The sequence below is a fragment of the Amblyomma maculatum genome, chromosome 11 (assembly GCF_055883805.1).
Source record: "Amblyomma maculatum isolate TAMU_Amacu chromosome 11, ASM5588380v1, whole genome shotgun sequence".
Lineage (NCBI taxonomy): Eukaryota > Metazoa > Arthropoda > Arachnida > Ixodida > Ixodidae > Amblyomma > Amblyomma maculatum.
In genome coordinates this window covers 97,692,896-97,710,618 of record NC_139354.1, presented here as the reverse complement: position 1 = coordinate 97,710,618, position 17,723 = coordinate 97,692,896, and the positions used below count along the sequence as shown (strand labels likewise).

Here is a 17,723-nt window from a genome sequence, read left to right as displayed (position 1 = left end):
ATAATTGGCTCATGGAAAAATTTTGAGTAAGACTAATAACTATGCCTGGTAACAGCAGTGCTCGTACCCTAGTGAAGAATACCTATGAGCCAGAATAGCCTCATACACAGTTCTCATACTAAACTCGTACAAATCTCATATCATCTCGTACAAATATCGTTCAACGTATGAGAAATATATGAGGTTTATGATATTTGTATGAGTTTAGTATGAGAAATCTCTATGAGGTTATTGTGACTCATACGGTGTCTTCGCTAGGGTACATGCGGCCATGACCAGATACGTCACTTTAGTAAAGCCAATACTGATTTTTGTGCATCAGCAGAATTGCTGTATAAAGTAGAAAATACGGGAAGCAAATGTAATTGCTTTGCAAAAAGAAGTCCCGAAAACGTGGGAAAACAATGAGTACCAGACTTACCTCAGCGCTCTTAAAAAGCAGAAAATTTCAACGAAATTTCCACAAGTGGCTGTTCTACAGAGTACTATGAAACCATTCTTATCGACCATGAAAAAATTCAAACAAAGCTATCTGAGCATGTGAATGGGAACCTACGGCATCCAAAAAAAGGATAAGATGCAATACGAAGCAATATTTCTTTTAGAGTAAATATAGTGTGACTGCCGATTGTAGTTAAAACTGTATATAATTGTTCTGTTTTTACCGTAAAACGCGAGAAAGTTTAAACCTTTTAGTTGATGCAGCAGTAAACATAATAACAAAATTTAGTTGCAACTGTATGAGCCCAATGTTGATTGTTGTTTGTTTTTAACTTCTTATCAAATCAAGCTTCTATGTCATTTAGATCGCTTCACTGAAATTGATCACAATTATATTACGGTAAGATTTAGCATTATCAGAAGACACTGAAAAGCAGATAAATCCTTACCCACACCTGGCGGGAAACCGTTCCCTTTAAAGCTGCCGCCCTAACTGACGCATTAGAAACCTTTAAAATAGTTGACGACGCAGCATGCTTTATGCTTTTTGCCTATTTCATGCTTTACGTCTACTGCTATCTCACTTTTTCGCGTTTGTCTGTCGGCCATAAACAATGCTTCCTGAAGAAATGTCTTTGGAGTTTCTCATGCCGACGAACACTTTAAGAACTGCGCACAGAAAGAAGGCATCTTATACACCGGAGTCCAAGCTTGCACCTTCTGTACAGTGCATTTCTGCAAACAATGAAATGCAGTATTTGTCCAGAACACAATCAAACTGCCGATGTTAAGTATGTCAATCGGAGCTGGTAACTCGTCTTAGAATTTAACCAACGCAACACGAGTGGCAGCCATTAATGGTTGGTTGGTTGGTGGGGTTTAACGTCCCAAAGCAACTCAGGCTATGAGAGACGCCGTAGTGGAGGACTCCGGAAATTTCGACCACCGGGGGTTCTTTAACGTGCACTGACATCGCACAGCACACGGGCGCCTTGCTTTTCGCCTCCATCGAAAAGCTGCCGCCGAGGCCGGGATGCAGCCATAAATACCTTAACGTAAAACAGCATTTGTTTTAGTCACCGGTGTTAGGGTAAGTACACTTAAGATTCCTGTTTTCGGCAATCAAATACTTAACACACTGCGCGCAAGAAATGGTAGTGAGAATGTGATTTGTAATTACAACACGAGGTCATAACCATGCCTGTTTTGTTTGCAGCCAAACGCGCAGTTGGCAGGAAGCAGGAAGAGCGTACAGAATAACCAATGTTCATGTGTAACATGACATCAATCATGACATTACAGTTCATTCGATAGTGCCTCTCCAGCTAAGAGTCAGTTATATACATCAAATATGTGAAGCATTTCTCGTTTCAAAAGTTTGTATTAAGCTATCCTATCTGAAAATACTCACTCGACAACTGCGGCAAAAAACAGCACCAGGCGGGGGAATAGCGCAATGTACTTCATTTGAGTGTAACCGGCGCAGCTATGAGTTTATTGGTGACACTAGCGACGTTAAATAAATTTCACTGCTTCCTGGACTTTCTAGACAATTTTGTTGCTACCGCGAAACTGAGCGTTACTTCAAATATTGTGAAATATCTGCACATAAATCTTACACATACATTTGATACGTTATATCACTGAAATGTCGAAACAACCATCATATAGTAGGAAGCATAAGGACACGAAAACGTTTGGATTTCGACAGAATTTTACATTGCAAAATTGGCCTTACCACAAGCAAAAAGTGACGTCGGCCAAAAATTTGGAATCTGACTTTTTGGTTACAATCTTCATAATAAGCAACTTACAGAATTTGAGTTTCCGTTTAAATATTGATGCTCTTTTCACCAATTTTTTTTTGTTGGTTCGTACCTCAGCCGCAATGCAGCAAATGAGTTTATTAATCTAGTATTGTATACTTATACCTACCCTGTTTTTCTCGTGAGGTGCACATTCCTTTAGAAGGAAATTTTATTTGGCAAAGATATTTGCCCTTCCGCACATACGTTCAAATTGTCTGAGTTTTTAAGGCATATCGCTGAGGCTACATGACTTGTTGGCTGAAGACCCATTACGATGATCTGAACAACAATAGTGCTAGCAGCTCGGTTTTGAAGAGCTAGCACAAATACCGAAATCCACAATAAAGGTTTGTTACGGAAGGCATAGAAGATCAATTTCCTAATTGCATCATTGCTAGGAGGCAGTTGCGACGTTCCCTATAGCCCTCAGCGTAGTCTCTAAATTCCTGCTCACGCATCCCTATCATTTTATTGCTATACCTCAACCCACAAGTTTTGGGTATTTGTTAGTAATTGCGGGTTACCTCTATCACACTTAATGAGGTAGAAGAGCTTTTAGACAAGAACAAATACAAGAAGAATATGTAGAAGGTTTTCTTTCAAGGAGCTGTATGGATGGAAAGAAAATATTCAGGAAAGAGACAGGAAAGGGCTCGTTCTGACTATAAAAACGACGACGGCATGTTTGTACGTGAGCAACTCCCACGATAATCAACCAGTATCCATCCAGAGTCATTGCTGGCAATCGCACCAATTCCCTGAGGAACTGCAGTAGATGGTTCCAATGCTACAGAAACAGGAGGCTGGCGGACGGTCTAAGAAAAGGGGCCTCATGGAAAGGCGTGCTCAGCAGTAGTGTGCGGTAATTTTTAATCGATGGGACAGTGATATGAAGAGAAGTGCTCCTCTGTGGCTGCGCCGCTGTTGACTGTAGTCTTCTGACCTGTATGTATGTGCTTCCAACAACCCGGATAATCGGGGCTATCGTTTGCACACGATTACTATAGGTCAAGAAACCGCAGAAGCCTGCTGCCGAAGAAGACACGACACAAGGTGTTAGCTGTGCAATCGTGCGCGAGAAGGCTGGACGCAAGGATGGACCAATTAATGCGGGGGCGGTGTGGGAGGAAAAACTCAACCTCCGGGAGAATAAGCTAGAAAGCTAGAATTCAACAAACCGAGCGCCACCTGAAGGCGTCTTGATGGGCGTGGTGGAGTCCCTGAGTTGTTTTCTTTGCATTTTTTCTCCTGTTTCGAAATATGGTGTTGAGAGGGTAGAGAGCGCCATTTTTATTCGCCGATATGAAATATTTTTTTGACGCAGTGACCAGTGAGGGAGCACACATATGTCCCCTACTTTGCTTTACCTCAATTTAGGCGTCTCATGCTCCTTTACGCCACGTAGTTTCCTCTAGCCATGTGTGTAGTCGCTAGGTGCCTAAACAATTTTATGCCTCAAGCCCCACTGCTTTTCATATGTCCTTGTAATGACAGCCTACTTGCGCCTTATTTAAGGACGTAGGATAGCTTTTAAGCCAGGCGAAAGAAAACAAACCTTTGAGCATTTTCTTTTAGGGAGGCTGCAGGGCGTATCGAGAGCGTGTCAATGAATAAAGCTTGACATCAGCATCAAAAAGAGGAAGGTGAAAACTTTATAGCGCCGATCAAATTGCGCCTCCCATGCTTCCTGGCTCCCTATTGGACCCCACCGGACTACAACGTTCATACCTAAAAGGTCTGTGACAATAGCAGCATGGCTGGTAACGCATCTTCTGCCTTTCTGGGTCCATGAAGCATAGTGAGGCCTCCAGTCCTCCCAATAGGGAGCGCCACCGCATCCGCGGGTGAAGTTGAAGCCGGATATTTTAGGTGGATTATCTTCAGGTTTGCCTTCTGTGCTTTGCAGAGAGGGCAGATAGGTGGGATGGGTCGAAATTGACAAAGAAAATTGGGGAGAAGATATGGTTCGCGTATGGCCCCTGGTAAATGTTTACAAAAGTCAGGGGTGCGTACATTTCTCTTTTGGCACGAGCATTCACACTGAGTTCATCGAAGGCACACGTACGCTGTTTTAGAGCCCCCCGCATAAGGTCCGCCTGTTCCCACTTTGTAGACCCTCGGGCTACGGAATCGGAGGTCTCATGCCTAGCTTTCAACAGTGCGCGGGTACCCAGGTGAGCTTAGTGCTGCCGGAGGAGGGAGTTCTGGGTCAGTATTTTGTAGGTGGCAGAGTGGACACTGCCCCAAGAAAATTTAGCAGTGCTGTTTTTGAGTTGGGACACAAATCGCGAGCGCTATAGTGATTTCTTGCGATATCTTAGGGTTAGTTGAGTGGTAGCCTCCACCATCACTATGTGCGCATTTGACCGGATAGGAGTAGAGAAGGTATCGATGTTGCATTGCACAATTTTTAAATTTTCGTTTTGCGAAATGCTTTACCTCATGGTTTGCTTCAAACTGAACCTCCGGCTCAATTGCATTTCATAATGGCTCCAGCTCACCTCTTCTGGATGATAATTCGGGAACCTCTATTTGATTCTGAAGTAGGAAACATTATTATTTAGGTGTGTAAGGTTTACTGTATGCTTTTAGGGGTACAGGTGGACACTGGGGGGGCTATGAGTGTTGGGTGACGAGGAGATGGCCAGCCTTCGAGAGGAGGTAAGAGGTTTTTCACAGGCCGTCCCCAACTCATCACACGACTCACAGATACGCGAGAGTGTGTCTACGACAGTGATTGATCCTACACTACATGTTCGGTCCGATCTGCACGGCCTCCCCCAAGTGAAAGATGTAAGCACAGAATCAATAGCCCTAAAATGGGACAGAAAGAATGCCTCAAGAATGCAGCGTCCAGGCTGATATAGCTGATCAGTTCAAAATAAGCAATAAGCGGATTCATTACAAAAATAAAACAATATTTTTACGCAAGTGGCAGCCTCAAGTGAAAAATGAGACCAGCGTTGCATGGAAAAAAATTTCTTTGCCTAAAATATTATGGAAACATAGCGGCGTCGGAAGTCGTCATCATGCTCATCGGTGGTAATTCTATGAATGCCCACAAAATGTGGCCGCGCTACAGTAAGATTCGGCAAAGAACTATCTAGATAACAGATCGAACGAACCTTTAAAAGTCTGGAACCTTAATGAAACTGTTGTGCCTCGCTGCGAACAGTCGGGAAAACTTTCGACTCATATTGGACTAAAATTGATAAAGGCGCGTTTCAGTACAAATATGAGTCAGGCGCTGTTCCGTGTGCTACAGTAGCAGTGAAAAGGCTGCGTGCTGCTGGCTGTTGAAAACAAGAAAAATAATGCTGTCAATGGCATGCGGTTATATATAGTGCCTTAACGTTCATTTCAATTTGTGATTACTAAACCTATCGCTGCTTTCTTTAAGTAAAACTCGCCTTTCTAACAGTCACTGGCAGTTTTGACTTTCCATTGGTGCACGGCCGACATTATACGTCCTCTGCTCAGTGACAGACAAGAAGCAGATACGTCAAAATTGTCTTTTCCGTTCAACCAGTAGTTCTTTCATAATAAAATTAGACCAGGACCCATTAAACTACGCGCATATGAAGAGGATAACTCTGGTCAGGCACCAATAAAAATTTTGCCTAAGATTGGAATTGCGAAAGAAATTAATAAACTTCTCGAAGCACATAACACGCGATTTTTTTAGGAGGAATATGTTTCGACCGGAGCAGCTGTCCTTGCTAAACCAGTAACAGCAATTCTCTGCTCAATCCTGACATAGTGGTACTTCTTCATCTAACACTGTTCTAGCGCCACAATACAGAGATTGAGGAGTCAAAATTCAAGGGGGTAATAGAAAAGGCGTTTATAATGTATTTTTATTGAGTCAACTTATTGATGCCATTCTTCACATGATTGAATTCTCAACATCTAGTGATTTGGTTTACATGTGTCTTAAAGTGTAACCATGCTAAGTTAGGCCGAAATAGCATAACAACGAAAATGCAAAAATAGGGAAGCAAGTTTAGCATGGCTATAATAGCTAGTACGTAACCTCGGTTTTAGCAGCAGCTAGTGGAAGAGGTTGGAGCAGGGCTATTGTTCCAGGGGCAAACACTGTTTATTCGATGTACTTCACAAACAATATTGCGCTGCTTAGGTTAAGTTGGGCGTAGACGCGAAAACAGAAAAAAATTCCTGAATATTGTAATAAGCACGTTGTATTGGTCATACAGATGCAAAGGAGTGGTGTGGAGAGTCATGCTAGCTCGGGGAAGCGCGCAGGTTGGTCGTTTCGGTGGTACACTGACTACTGGCTCGAGGCGAGATACTTTACAAATATGATTGTGGTGATAATCAATCAAAAAAAAAAAAACAATTCAGGGGCGTTGGTCGGGTAAGCTGAAACACGTAATAAATTAAGGACCTCAAACTCTTCATTAGAACCACATCATCATCATTCTGCAATGAAAACCGACATCTTTGATTGTAGGTTTGCCTATAGACAAACTTTTTATCTGAATAATGATGATTGTTGGAAGCTCTGTCGTAAAAGAAACATTTTCGTGCTTCAAAGACATTTGTTTGAGAGCATTATTGTGAAAATGTGCCGAATATGATTGTGACCTACATTTTTTCGGTTGTCTTGTTTTGTGTTCCGCAGCAAAACTCAGCGCCGAAAATTCTTTGCCTTAGAGAAACGTCTAAAGCTGCACTACGAATATTCTTTGCGAATATACCGAATTATTTCAAAAGTAAAAAATTATTCATTTTGATTTTCCACTGGAAAGAACGTCATTTCTAAGCTTCCGCAGTTACTCCTCCGGTGGACCTTAAAATTTTCTTCAATACATGGCATCTTCAGAAATGCGAACACATGACGGGAGCATTAGGATAGATGGGTGCTCCGATTCTGTGCTTCAGTTACTGGAACGTATTTACCCTCTTATTCAGACAGGTAGCCTAAAGATGTTGTTCCACCAGGGACTAATTGAAAGAGCGCATTTTGGTATCTCAGCAGCAATAATGCTCAGTAATGCGTAGGGCAGTGCGGGCAGTTGATTTAGCGAATGTTACTTCAAGTATGCTCACAAGGCGGCGTCATTTGCATTTTTAAACTTTCTCAGCTCCTAGAGAATATTGACTTTCTATTTCCGAAAGCCAAATGAAATTTACATCTTGCGTGCCAGCTTAAACCTCCCAGGGCACCGTTCCTATTACTTGCTTTGCTGGCGGCTCCCTCATTTTATGATCACACTGTTCAAGACGGCGGACGAGTGCGCGCGCAAGGACACATATAGGATGGTGTCCCACATAATAGGCCAAATACAAAAGCTTTTTGCGAAAGCAAAGAAGACGACGATGGCGAAAAGGATTACGTGGACCAACGAAGCTTTATGATGATGAAGGAGTAGTCAGTGACATAGCAAGCGCTGATTGGTGAACAAAAGACGACGAAGACGGCGATAAGGCTGACGCATATCAATGCGGAGGTTATAAAAAGGCGCGATATCGAGAGGCAAGCGGGTGAAATCCAGAGAAGCGGAGGCTCCAGGAGGTGAGAGACGCCTTGGCTGGGAGTGAACAACGCTGGCAGCTGTACCGGCGCCCTCATTTTGTACGACACTGCACCGTAGACTCCCGGCTATTTTCGAATCGGTTCCTGGGATTGAGCGACTACTCAGCCACCTGCTACATCCATGGGGCACCGCCAAAGCTCGTACCACCGTCCACCTTCATCTTTCAGAAGGTTGACCTAAACGCCGTCACGAACGCCGAAGTTGCTTCAGATCAAGCTTCAACGGAAGGTCGTCCATTGCGGGCAACAAGATCAGCTCATTGTAAGCCAAACGCCACCTCGATGCCGACGCCATAGCCTGGACCAACGAAACGCGTCGGCCGCTTCGAACTGTAAGCTCGAACGCTGTCTCTTAGTGGGAGGCATCGTGCCTATCATTAGTCTTTGTAGGTTGTGTTAGTGTTTTGTTAATTTTTTTGCGATAGAATATGTGTGTGTGGGTGTAATAAATGTTGGTCCGTGTGGATACGGCTGGCGTCTAGTTTATGCTTTCGGCCTGAGGAGGAGGAGGAAGAACATTTACTTCCGCCGAATATGGTGCAGCAGCCCCCCTACGGGTCCGCACGCAGGTGTCCGGGGAGGCAGTCTGTCGCACCGCGGCCAGAGGACACCCGGCCTCGTCTAGGAGAAGAGGTCTTCAGCCTCGGCCGCCAGGCGGATGGCAAATCGCTGCGTTTTTAACGTGGTCTCCCATTCATCGCTAGTTTTAATCGCATTGTGCCCTGGGGCACGAACGCATCTCCATATTATATGATCTAATGTTGCCACATGGCCGCAAAATTTACAAATTTCGGTTTCTGCACCGTCCCTCTTCCGCCCTCTGGCACCCGTCCGACTCCTCCACAGGGGCAAAAAGAAATTTCGAGTTTGGAGTCTTCTCCAGTCCTCCGATTCCTTTTTACTCAGGGATCTAACCGGTGGCGGATATATCCTCCGGTCTTTCTTCAGGTTGTCGGTTACATTCCTAAAGGTACCAATACATTCTTTGGTGTTAGATGTTGTGGAGGCGTCCGCAGCACCCCGAGGTAGCGAGGAGCATGTGGGCAGCCCCGTTACCGGCGAGACCGGCGTGTGCAGGGGTCCAGATTACGGTCACGCTTTCGGCGAGAGACGACTCGTTCAGAAGTTTTGCAGCACGATTGCTGACTCTACCTTTGCTAAAATTTCTAACCGCCGCTTTGCTATCGCTGAGGACGTGTTTCACGCCTGGTCGTGCAATGGCAATGGCTATTGCAATCTCCTCCGCCTCTACCGGCGGTAGATCTCGGTTTCGTTCTATTCCTATGGCGATCCCAGTGTCTAATAGGGCGACCGAGGTTACTTCGCCTTCTTTCCCGATCGCTGCATCGGTGTAGGCGACCGGTCCCGGCGGGAGTTTGTCCAGTTTGTTAGCGAGGTGCTTAGCTCTGCTTTTCCTCCTCCCCTCGTCGTGTACGGGGTGTATGTTCTTCGGTATGGGCGAGACGTATAGATGCTTTCTGATTTCTCGATCTATGCTTTCTCTGACACTTTCGCCTTCCCCGGGCGCTAGTAGGTTTACCCAGTCGAGGATTTGCCTACCCGCCCCCGTTCCTGCGAGTCGCTCTCTCTGGGACAGCCTGACTGCCGCAGCCAGCTTTCCACTCATTATGCAACCCCATTTTCTCTAGAATGTCGTTAGAAGTAGTTATGGGGAGTCCTAGAGCGCACTTCGTGCATCTCTTAATTATGGTGTTTAATTTGTGTTCATCGGTCTTGTTGATATTTAGAAATGGAGTCGCGTAGCACATTCTGCTCGTGACAAAAGCTTGCATGAGTCTGAGTCTACTAACCTCCGTGAGACCACTCCTTCTGTTGGACGTCTTCTTAAATACTCTGAATACGAGCTCCGCCTGACCTTTTAATTTCTTAATCAGGCTTGTGTTACTGCCCCTACGGTTGATAATCATACCTAATATTCTAATTTCATCTACTTTCGGGACTTCGTTTCCGTTGACTTTAATTTTGATATCTGGAGTTAACTTCCCATTACTGCTGGTCATTACCAGGAGCTCCGATTTTTCTGGCGAACAGCATAGACCTACGTCCTCTGCGTGATTGCTGATTATATCTGCTGCCTCTTGGAGCCTGGATGTAATGTACGAGTCGTTCCCTTCGCACATCCACACGGTCACATCGTCCGCGTAGATGCTTAGTTTCAAGTCATCGAGATAGCCAAGCTTACTGGGCAGCTTTCTCATTACGATGTTAAAAAGGAAAGGTGAGAGCACAGCCCCCTGCGGAGTGCCTCTGTTACCCAGCGGGAACTCCTCCGAACATAAGCCCTGAAAGCTGATGATCGCCGTCCTGTCTCGCAGGAATGATCTAATGTAGTTGTAGGTTATTTCGCCTACTCTAAGCTCAGCGAGCCCGTCGAGAATGGCGTCGTGGCTGACGTTGTCATAAGCTTTTTTAAGGTCTAAGCCTAGAATAGCTTTCGTATTTTTTTTCCTGAAGTCTCTGACAACATCGTTATGTAGTCTGAGCATGGTATCTTGCGTACAAAGGCCGGGCCTGAATCCGACCAATTCAGCCGGCCACACATCATTCTCTTCGGTGTATTTGGTTAGCCTCCTCTGAATAACTTTCTCAAGTAGTTTGCCTACGCAGGATGTTAGTGATCTTGGGCGGAGATTCTCCAAGCCCGGTGGTTTTCCCTGCTTGTGGATTAGGGTGATCTTAGCCCTCTTCCACTCTTGGGGTACTTGACAACTCTCCCACACCTGATTTAAATATTTGGTTAGGGCATTGATCGATTCGTCGTCCAGATTTGCGAGCGTCTTGTTATTAACGAGGTCCGGCCCGGGGGCCGAGCGTTTTTTTAGGCCGTGCAGCTCCGCTCTGACCTCTGCCACTGTTATGGACGCGTCAAGCTCGCTGTTCGCTGGTCCGTTGTAATCTCTGTAATGCGCTGTGGCGGGGGGAGCTACGTACGTGGACTTGAGCTTGTCAATAAGCTGTTTGTCCGTACCCTTAAAGTTATACCTCGCCTTGACCTGTTCTATGTTGGCGGCCGTTTTGGACTTACTGGGTTCTATCAGGAACCTGAGCAGTTGCCAGGTCTTGGCCCCATTCATGGTGCCCTCCATCTCGTCGCATTTGTTATCCCAACGTTGCGACTCGAGTTTCCGGGCGTATTTTTCTATTTCGACGTTGTGTCTGGCTCTCTCCTGAGATTGCGGTTCCACTTTTGCTTTTTGAGCTTCTTCGTTAGCTCTTCTTTCTTTTTGAACATGCCGAATAGCCTGCTATCCATCGCCTCAGGCAGAGCTTCGCCTTTAATTTCTTCGGTGGCCTCGTTTAGATGGGTAATTAATTGGGCGGCCCAATTTTCAATGCACTCTATATCTCCAATTTCTTCCCGTTTTTCGGATCTGTCTGAATTTATCCCAATCCACTTGGGTTTCCGTCCGACACACAGCGGGCTCAACACTCACTTTCCTACTTAGTTCTACCTCTAGCACGTAGTGGTCGCTACCTAGATCCTGATGCATGTTCGTCCACTTGACTATGCCAGTTCTATGGCAGAGAGTCAAGTCCGGGTTTGTGTCCGCTGACACACTGTTGCCCACCCTCGTCGGGCATCTAATGTCGTTAGCGATGTAGAGGTTTGACTCAGTGATATCTTCGAACAGCGTTTGACCCTTCGGGCTGCTGGTCCTGTAACCCGATTCTCGATGTCGGGCATTAAAATCGCCGGCTATTATTAGTTGGGCTTACCTGCCAGGCTAATCGCTCTCTTAAATATCGGGCCAAACCTCGCCTTCGTGCACTTCGGGGAGCTGTACACATTGAGTACAAATATGCTGCCTCTGTTCTTTTTACCGGTCAGGATTTCCACAAAGACCGTTTCGGTCTCCCTGTTGCCTACTTCGTGCTGGACGACGGCGACGTTGTTTTTGACGTACGTCACGACCTGTGTTTTACTTCCCTTCCCGCTATCGTAGCTTTTGTACCCCGAAAGCTTCCATACACCTCGCGTTTCCTGCAGAGCCATTGCCAAAAGCTGTGTGTTCTGGCTAGCTACGTACTGTTGCAAGAGCCATCGCTTCATTGACAACGACCGGCAATTCCATTGCCAAATTTTAGACGTTTTTGGATCCATTATGATTTTGATATTGTATACCCGATGCGTTGCAAAGGGCTTGAAGTATCGCTTCTAGCACTCCAAATCTCGCCTCGAGTTTCTTATTCAGGTTCAATTCGAAGTCTATGATTTCATCCATGACTAATTTTCTAAATGCGACGTGCTTTCTGGCTTGTGCAATTACGCTAGTGTCGTCTGATTTACGTTTCGCGGGTCTAGCCTGATCGATATTCATTCATCTGAGTCGTCACTGTCCCTGCCACAATTGCTCTCGCTTGCCCCACCGTATGTCGGGCGGCCTGAACATCCGAGGTGCCGGTGGAGGTATAGCTTTTGCCTCTTTTAACTGTTTAATTACCTCGACTACGGATTTGAGAGTTTCTTTAATCTCTTTCATGTCTTCTTTAATGATTCTGACTTCTTTGCTATGCTCGGCTTGAGTCTGCTGTAATTCCGAAAGTTCCAAGTTTTTTTCTTCGGAGACCCCGCTAGCGAAGCTGACCGACTTACCGCCTGCGTTAACTTCTTCATTCGTCTTTGCTTGCCCGGCCGGCGTCTCCCCGGGATCGGCCAGTGGTTCTTGTCGTCCTTGGGTGGCGGTGGTTGTGGCGGCCCCCTGTTCTTGCTCTTGGATCTGGGCTCATCTCTGGTGACGGATGCGCTGGAGTCTCTCGCACGGCCCGTGTGCCCGCGGCGTCGCCTCTTCCTCTTGAGCTGCCCCGGGTTTGCGATGGCTCTTGCTGCTTGTTTTGAGCCTGGATGGCTTCTTTGTCCGCTTGTCGGACTTTGAGAATGTACGGGGTCCGGTACATGCTTCTGCAGCGGTTGTGCCCCAGGGGGTGGCAGCCGCCGCACAGTAGGCACTGCGGCTCGCAATCTTGTTCGTGCCCCTCCGGTGGATTAAGCATTCTGCACCCTCGGCATCGAGGGCTGGTGGGGTCCGGGCAGACGTCCGACTGAAGGCCCAGGTTGCCGCATGCGTAGCACACATCGAATTTCTTTTTGTAGAGGTTGCACCGGTATAGCAGTCCGTTGAACCACACCTCTCGCGGGACTTCTTGGTCTTCGAAAATGATGAGCATGGTTTTGGACTTTTTCCCGAGCCTCCTCGCTCAAACGTAGCCAGGGTTATCTCTGAGTCCCTGCCGAATTTCCTCCTCCGTGACGTCCAGCGGAACGTCGTATATGACGCCCTTGCCGCCCTCCGGCATGGCCGCGTGAGCAGTTGCGTCTATCTCAACTGGCCCGATTTTTATTGTCGTAATTTGCTCGTACCGCTTCGCCCTGCCGAGCTCCGGGGTCATGATTAGTAGGGACTGATTCTTCGGGTTGGCGATGAATCTGTCTTCCCCGTTCAGGTTGAGGCCTGCAGCCGTAACCAGGACCTGGCGTAGCTTCGGTCCCGCTTTCCTTGTCAGCTGATCGGCGCCACCGTGCGGTCGCAGCACTACGCGGAACATTTCCTTCGGTATTTTTGATCTGACCGTGCCTACGGATCTCTCGGCGAGTGGCCTTTATCGCTTTTTGCCGCGATTTCGGCCTGAGTGTTCTGAGATTCGTCACAAAGAAAAGTGTCGAGCCTGCCAGGATATATTTTCTTGATTATATTCTATTTGTCTCGGATCTTTGAGATTTTTCGGCAGCAAAGAGTGTGGAATTGGCAATGACATTACATGTGACTCTTAAGCTGGGGGAGGCGGTGAGTCTATGAGCAAAGAGTAGGCGATCAGCCTGTGAGCAAGAATTGAACAGGTTAAGAGATGAAAGAGCACAGGCAAGTAAGGATACGCGTGGTGAAGCCGCGGAGCTAGAGCGTGGAGCAGAGTGAGAGCGTGAAGCAGCGCGTGAAGGCGCGGAACGAGGAGCAGAAATCAGCGAAAGAAGCGAAGGAATCGGAGTAACGCGAAGTTAGAAGAGTAACGCGTGAGAAGGAAGAAGCGAGGGAAGCAGAGGAACGTGAAATAAGAATAATTAAACGAGAGAGAACGTTTTTGCTGTGGAAACAACAGCAGTTGATTGGAGAACGCGAGGGGAGCATGGATGACGATCGGGGCTTTGAACTAGGAATCGGAGCGCCTAGATCAATGAGAGTTTGTCCGAGGAAGCTGCTGGCTCCTTTTGATGACAAAAGACATGACTTGGATGCATATCTGCAACGATTTGAGCGGATAGCATTATGACAAGGTTGGGAGTGCTGTGAATGGGCAGCAGTGTTGAGTACGTGTTTAGTCGGGGAAGCGCTGAATGTGTTTGGTAGTAGGCCTGCGTCTGATTCCATGGATTACGATAAATTCAAGAAGGGACTTCAAAGATTCAGGCTTACAGCAGAGGGTTTCCGCGAGATTTTCCGCACCACGAAACCTGGGGATTCTGAAACCGCTGAGCAGTTCGCATGTCGGTCAGCCAATTACTTCGATAGCTAGTGGCTTGAGATGTCGAACACAGAAAAGAGTTTTCAAGGCGTGCGTGACAAACTGGTGACAGTGCAGTTCCTAGTATGCTGCAGTCCAAACCTAGCAGTATTCCTGAAAGAAATAAATTTGGGGTTATTAAAGAGGTTGCCGAGAATGCAAACCAATTTCTCGAAGCTCAAGATCTCAGGAATATAAGCAAGGGGAAGGCATAAAATCAGAAAGTTTCAGAATTTAATTCAGCAAAACCAAGATCCTCTGGCGGGGCTTTCAAGGCACCAACCAGAGTTTCCCTCTATAACAGGGTAGGACACCGTGCAGCTGTCTGTAGATCTAGTAGTGCGGCCCGAGGACGCAGGTCGTGGGTGAAGGTTGCAAAAGGAGAGGGTATACTGTGGGAGAATGCCAATATAGAATGCAGGACCGAGCTGCATGTGTTGTTGATTTAAAGATAGAATTTATCACACCAGCCAAAGTTCCACAGCCCAAAGAGCAGCAAACGCCACTGAAAAATGGGGTAGAGAGTGGAACGCCCAAGTCGAAACCAGCAATGCCAGCGATGGTTGGACTAATAGGGGACCTTCATATATTGGTACTTAGAGACAGCTTTGGCTCGGAGAAGCCTAGTGAGGAATGAAGACCTAACAGTGGAAGCGACCGCTGACACTCTGGTGGAAAGCACGGTTAGGTATCTGCCAGAAGCCAGGATTCTAGTGTCAACCCCCTATTATACCGGAGAGCTATTGACAAAATGTGTAGAGCAACCAATCTACGATTTCATCTTGGGAAACATTCCGGGTGCAAGAAGCGTCAAAGACCCTGATCATTTAGAGAATTATCGATGTTCGGAAGCACCAAAACCAAGAAAGGAATACGACTGGCTAGCAAGGGGATGGTGCAGTCAGTTTTTTGTCGGCAGTAGAGACGCGAGCGCAAAGAGACAGCCAGAGCGACGCAGCGGCCGCTCTCTACTCCCATTGCAATTTGTCTGAAAGTAACAGCGAGCCAAATGGCAATTAAGCAAAGAGAAGATTCGAGCTTGCAAGCTGCTTCGATAAAATAGGAGAAATGCAGAAAAGGAGACGGAGTCCTACCTTGTTTCAGTTTCAATACGTCGACGTCCTTCTTCACAGGAAATGCATATTTAGCTCAAGAAGGCAGGTCCAACCACTCGTGTCACCAAAACATTTGCGAGAAATGCTTTTACGCTTAGGACGTGAAACCATTGTGACCCGACACCAGGGGGTTCAGAAGACGGTGTTCAGAATCGCCAAGGAGTTCTTTTGGCCAGGCGTCCAAAGCGAAGTTAAACGCTTTGTTAGGTCATGCTACGTTTGCAACGCACAATCCCAAAGGGAAGAGTTAGTCCCGTACCACTGCGCAAGGTGCCAACTATCGGCCTACTGTTTCAGAGTGGCTATTGACATTGACCAATCTCTACAAGATCTATTAAAGGCAATAGATATGTGCTTACCTTGGCCGACATGGCTACTCGTTATCCTGACGCCGTTGCATTGAAAACCATCGACAGTATCCAAGTTGCTGAAGGTCTTTAGGAGATGTTTGCTAGCTATGGAATTTCCAACGAGGTTTTAAGTAATCGTGGATCAAATTTCACGCCGAATCTGATGAAATAGCTTAACCGCCTTCTGTCTATAAGGCATTTACTAACAATGCCATACCATCCCATGAGTAACGGTCTAGTAGAGTGATTCAATGGGACGCTCAAAAATATGATATAAGAAAATGTGCCAGGAAAGACCAACCGATTGTGATAGATACCTTCCAGCTCTTTTATTTGCTTTGGGCTCTCTCCCTTCGAGATGTTGTATGGGAGAACCTTTAGACGCACTTGACAATATTCAAGGAGCTGTGTGCAAATAAAGAGATTGCAGCGGAACTCAAAGCGACATACACATGTGTGCTTGAGTTGCGAGCCCAGCTGAAGGAGACATGTAGGATGGCCCATCAAAGGTCTCGAGAGGGCTCGAGAACGCTGTAAAGGCGACTACGACAGGAAAGCCACCAATGGTCACGGATCTCCGGAGAACGCTCAGGCTGAAAGCATGAACTAAACGCCAGCCGCACCTACACGGACGCCCATTAATACACACAAACACACACAGATGCTAACTCGCAAACAAAATTAACAAAAAAACTAACACAACCTACAAAGACTAATGATAGACACGATGCTTCACACTAAAAACCAGCGTTCCACTTTCATACTAAGAGACAGCGTTCGAGCTTACAGTTCGAAGCAGGCGACGCGTTTCGTGGGTACAGGCAATGGCGTCGGCGTCGAGGTGGCGTTCGGCTTGCAATGAGCTTGTCTTGTTGGCAGCAACGGACGACGTCCCGTTGAAGCGTGGCCTGAAGCGACGTTGGCCTTTATGGCGGCGTTGAGGTGAACTACCGCTACGAGTTTACCTTGCGTCATAGATCTTACATTCCATGTTGCTATGTGATACATCTCCTTGCAACATCGGACTTTCCGGTCGCTTCCCAACACATCCACAACTGAGCGTCTTTTTGGCTTTAGCCCAGCCGCTTCATTCGTCCTGGAGCTACTACGAATCGCCCTTTGTACATCCCCAGTAACATGTGGGACGCTTTCCAACCTGGGGGGCTCATCGTCCGGCGCCATATCATTAATGGTATTGTGACTGGCCATAGGGTTTTCTTGGCAGGAAATACTGGAGTGGGTTGCCATTACCTTCTCCAGTGAATCACATTTTGTCAGAACTCTCTGCCGTGACCTGTCTATCTTGGGTGGCCCTACACTGCAGAGCTCACGACTTCATCGAGTTTCGCAAGCCCCTCCGCCACGACAAGGCAGTGATCCATGAAGGGGGACTCTTGATTACTGAGCCCCAAAACATTGGTGCGTCCAAGACAGCGACCACCGCGCTTTGATAAAGGCGAAGTGGAAGCCGCCTGTGCAGTGTCTAATGTCAGCGCGCAATAAAGAGCCCCAGTTGGTCTAAATTTCCGAAGCACTCCATACGGCGTCCATTAGCCGATCCAGTTTTGAAAATCCAAACATCATTTACCACATGCAAACTGAGTTATACTCAAGATAGCATTCTTTTGCTTCTTATTTCTTTGGCATGTACGACTAAGTATATTTTCAGGATATAAAAAGGCATAACATGCGTGACATGCAGGCGCGGCAGCCTAATGGGCAATATATATGTATATATATATATACATATATATGAGGCACGAAAATGAGGCGGTGTAGCAGGGAACCACACATGAGCACAAAGCGGTTATTTATATGACTGACGCACCAACAGCAGGCGACGACACAGTCGAATTGGTGAGGCTTTCTATCGATGGCAGGAAGCATGCAGAGCCCTTTATAACTGGCGAAATTTATATACGAGCAGTACACATGC

The 17,723-nt window shown here is 46.7% G+C and overlaps 1 long non-coding RNA gene and 1 pseudogene across 1 annotated transcript in view; one reads left to right on the top strand and one right to left on the bottom strand.

Annotated features, from left to right (window-relative positions):
• LOC146174466 (uncharacterized) overlaps positions 1-17,723 on the bottom strand; it is a 53,441-nt gene that overhangs the window by 21,528 nt on the left and 14,190 nt on the right. The window lies entirely within an intron of this gene.
• Positions 4,890-15,342, top strand: LOC146174467 (uncharacterized; annotated as a pseudogene).